Source organism: Myripristis murdjan, chromosome 8 (assembly GCF_902150065.1).
Source record: "Myripristis murdjan chromosome 8, fMyrMur1.1, whole genome shotgun sequence".
In the NCBI taxonomy this organism is placed as follows: domain Eukaryota; kingdom Metazoa; phylum Chordata; class Actinopteri; order Holocentriformes; family Holocentridae; genus Myripristis; species Myripristis murdjan.
In genome coordinates, this window is record NC_043987.1 from 30425558 (window position 1) to 30430281 (window position 4724).

Here is a 4724-nt window from a genome sequence, read left to right on the forward strand (position 1 = left end):
TGACCTGCTGGTGTGACCAACGTAACTGGAATATTTTGAGTAAGTTGCCTTTTAGGCTACTTGGAAAATTCTCTTCATTTGAGTCTCACATATTTTCTCATAATGGTAAACAATCATCTTTTTCTTTATTGGTATGTTGACCTCAACAACATTAAACAACCTAAAAATTTGATTCATGATTTCCAAGTTTTGCTGATCTATGTATGTATTTCTTTGTTCGTTCAAGCTTGAAAAGCTTTTGTCCTTATTTACATGACGGCGACAGAATATTAGAAACAGCTTGACACCGCTTGAAAATGCTATTTACATGTCATAGCCTATGCTTATATGTTGTCAATACAAGCACACTAATTAATATCTCATCAAATTATTTTCCATTACAAATCTTAAAAATATCTTCAAATTAATAATAGTGTTTAATAATAACCTTTATTGATAAACCGAATTTCACACACAAGGAAAATTAAAAAAAGAACATAGCTACAGATCAACTGCAGTTTGCACCAACCAATCAATCAATTAGCACAAATGGAATAATCAGCTTTCAAAAGACGAGTGAAATAACAGAAAAGGAGACAAGGCAGAAAACAGTTTTTAAAGATGTCAAATAAAACCAAATGGCTGTTTAAACTGGTGTTGATATACAAACAGAGAACGGCATAGACTTTCCTCTGTCTCTTTTATTTTCACACAGGTACCAACTATCATCTGTGGATTTTTCAGCAAACAAATAATTTCCATCAGGATCACTCAAACGACTTTTTCCAGTACAAAGTGCACACTTAAAAAAATTAAAGTCCCAAAATTCTGAAAATAAAGCTGTGTATAGATAAATAGATAGATGTGGATATGGATATGGATAGATATGTAATTTATTACTTTTTTTCCCTATAAGCAGAGCTATCATATGGCTTTGGATCTCTGTGAAAAATACAGTTCACATGTAAAAGAATGCCAGAATGCATGGGCGCAAATTTAGAGGAGGTCAAGGGGTACAAGTCCCCCCCATATTTATAAAAGATTGATAGATATTTATAAAATTTATAATAGATATTTATAAAAAATACGATTTTCCTAGTAAACTGATGCATAAAAATGGTAAATGGTGCATAAAAATCCACCAGAATGCAGGAAATTCAATGTAAGATGCTCAAAATTTCCAGGGGGAGGACCCCCTGACCTCCTGCTAAATGTGCCCCCCCAACGTCTAAGGGAAATTTGCGCTGTTGCCAGAATGTTTCCAATTATTGTGATTTTCTTTTTTGTACTTTTTCATGCTAAGTCATGAATAATATTCTCCAGTGAAACGGCACTATGTGAAGAATCAAAAGCATGTTCAGGGACCGCAGCTCTCCTCCTGCTCCTCCTCGTTCTTCTCCTCCTCTTTCCCTTCCTTGTGGAAGACCCTCCCATCAGGCTGCGTCACCCATCGGAGCTGCACGTCGTCACTCACGCCTTGGTCCTTCAGTCTCTGACGCAGCTGACAAACAGAAACACTCTTTATTATCGCCTCATTGTTTGCCAACACCACAGTCAGTGCTCCAACATCAATATTATAATACCAAAAGCAAAAGGCAGAAGAAGGAGGTGAGAAATCAGAGCACTAAACTTTGCAAAAAGCCCCCTCTCCCTTTTCATTAAACATGTGCAATTAAAATATTCAGTTGTAAATGCATATACCACTGTACGTTGATTATAAATCAGCCATGACAACAGTCTGTATAGTTGGGACGTGCCGTGTTGTGCACACATACTTACCTCCAGTGTTCTATGTATTACTGCTATGTATTTCTTTTGTTTGGTGTCTTTGTTGTGCTGTGTAACATATGTAAGTATGACAAGTAGCCTATATATGGTAAACCGGAGTCAAATTCATTGTATGCATAAGCACGCTTGGCCAATAAAAACAGGTTTTTATTGGCCAAGCGCCACATAATACAAGTGATAAACAAGCAAGTTGATGCGCCCATGCAAATAAACAGGCCATCAGATGTCAGCTCACAGGACACAGGTACATTCAAACTGCATATTCTCTGAGGAAATTTAAATTGAACTCTCCTCCAGTGTTCGTTGCTTAGCCCTTATTTAGGTGTTCGCGGTCAAATTTGACCAGTCTGTTTTAACTGTTCTTATATGAACACAAAAACCATTAATCACTTTTCAACTTTTGTTGAAGACCTTATTAAGCTGTGAAAGAACGTCTCAGGCCAGTAGATGACATGAGTAAGTGCAATGAATATAGAAAAAAACAGACACAGAACAGAAAACATATCCATAAATTAACAGCTACTGTAAACAAACAAATTCAAAACAGGGACCGAATGCACTGAACATCAACATGAACAGTCCTCTGTGTGTGTGTGTGTGTGTGTGTGTGTGTGTGTGTGTGTGTGTGTGTTTCTGCACACATGAGTGGCATTGTATGATCAGGTCGGAGTGTGCCTTGCAAACGTAGGCCTGGCCTCTGTGGCAGGAGAGGCTGGTTTTATTGTCTCTAGGGGCACAGAGCTTGCATCTCTTCCTTTTCTGCCATAGTCAAGGGGGGAGCGGCTGAGAGCTGTTGGTGGAGCCTCTGTGGCCTGCAGACTCCTCACCAGACTGGCAGAGGGTGCTGAGCGGGGAAGGTGTTGGTGCCTTATGGAGACCCCGAGTCACTAAAGCTTTATCAGCTTTTTAGCTTCTCTTCCATTTCTGAGATATGCTCCTCTATTTCCTGTTCAGTCTCAATCTCCTCTCTATTATCATTTGCTTGTAAAATATGGTAGTATGGTCTAGAACCTCTTGGACAGAAAACTGCCTCATCAGTTGTCTACTCATTGTGTTCACAGAGTAAAATGAGAGCAAGGCACAAATAAATCTTTATGTATGGGGTCTGGGGTCTGTGAGAAGATACGATACATTGTTAATTCAGGCAGGTGCGGTTCACACGGGGGGTGGGGGGTTGGTAAGCACGAGAAAGAGACAGGTTCCCAGGTGGGCGGGCGGTGTGTGTGTGTGTGTGTGTGTGTGTGTGTGTGTGTGTGTGTGTGTGTGTGTGGAGGGGCTAGGGGGCTGTGGCTGTGGATGGGTGTGTGTATGAAGATGTTTTCCAGTTGATGGATGAACATATGAAAGTGATGATAATGAAAGTGATAATCAACAATGTTATATGTTCAAAGGCCTAGTGTGGAGGATATCATGAGGCCTTGAGGCAATACGATGAAAAACACATTTTTTATGATTAATTAAAGTTTCAAATCGGTTTGATTTGACCCGAACACTGGAAGAGGGTAGGAATCGGTGTGTCTGGTTTTGCCCCTGTATGTTGTTCCAGTTTTGTAGGGCATCAAAACCAAAAGCCAACTGTCCTCGCTCTAGATCTTGTTGTTTAGTCAATGTCTGGCTCATTTCTTTTATCCATCCAGCCTGAAGACAGAAGGTCCCTCGATATTGTTGTACCAAGGACAGACAAAAATAAAGTTTTGTTTGTTTTGACCATTTAATTCCCTTTGACAAAACCCGAAGCTTACCTGAGAAAAAAAAAAAGCTACTGTGAACATTTCAGCTCCAGCTTCCTCACCTGCTGCAACAAGGCGTCCTTCATGACCTCCAGGTCCGCTGAGGAGGCGGACTGCAGCCGCACTTTGATCACCTGCATCTTCACGACATCTTCTGGAATGGCTATGTCATATTAATAAAAACAGGCTTTTCATCCACCAAGCAGCAAAATATTATGGCCAGTGACTAATAGTTTGTTGTAAATATTGAATTGACAGAATTTCAAAATGACATATTGTAGATCTCTACTTACCACTGTAACAGGCAAAGTAAAATCTGTCACTACATAAATCGGCACGCCATTTTCCCAGATGTGAAGCCACACAATGCTTTTCTTCTTCATGTGGTTGGTTATCCCATTTAGAGAATGACACGTTGTTCCCGTCTGACCACTTCCATCCGTCTCTGAAGAGGCCGATCCAAGAGGTGTAGCGGAGCAAACCTCTGATCTCCTCGTTCTCAGTTAGGTTCCTGACACTGGCCAGGTCGGTGTAGTTCTGCCTGCAGTAGCTCTGAGCCTCGCTCCAGGTCTTGTCTTTGTTCACTAAAATCCATCTCGATGAGCCTTTGGTTCGATCTGCCGGTGAACATATATTTATAAATATATTTTTAAGCAGAAATCATGATTTAGTAGTGTCAGAACTAATGATGACAAGAGTCACCATGGAAGAATATCAGCAAAATAATATGATTTGCACTGAAAGAGGGAAAACAGCAAACACACTGAGGGGTCAAATAAGAAGACTGCTGAGTAATTACTAATAAAAATATTGGTTGGTTGGTTGATTTTTTGGCAAGTAACTATAAAAACTGTGAAGAGGAACAAAAATAACTGTGATTTTAGTTTGTAAGGTAACTGCCTGTTAATGACAAGAAGATAGAGATGATCAGGTTGTTGTAAATATGAAGATAACATTTCATGTATTCATTATGAGGGTGAACATCTCACATGTATAACAGGTAGTTTTTGTTTGTTTGTCTGTTTGTTTGTTTCAGTCAGTCTTTATTCCAGGAAAACATCGACTCGGACCCTCTCAGTGACAAAATCCACATTCAACCAGATACACAGGGATATAACATCATTATCTCTCCAGAAATGCAAACAGGGATTTCACCTTCAGAATATGTTACAATAACCCAAGCTGATACCTTAATATTGGTTACCTTCATTATCTAGAAATGTAAGT

General features: G+C 39.6%; 1 long non-coding RNA gene across 1 annotated transcript; it reads right to left on the minus strand.

The window, feature by feature from the left end:
* Positions 1-1265: 1265 nt before the first annotated feature.
* Positions 1266-3811, minus strand: LOC115363274 (uncharacterized). The gene is made up of 2 exons (XR_003928580.1): positions 3560-3811; positions 1266-1480 (listed from the first exon to the last, which is right to left on the minus strand). It is a non-coding gene; the product is annotated as an uncharacterized LOC115363274 (long non-coding RNA).
* Between the last annotated feature and the right edge of the window lie 913 nt (positions 3812-4724).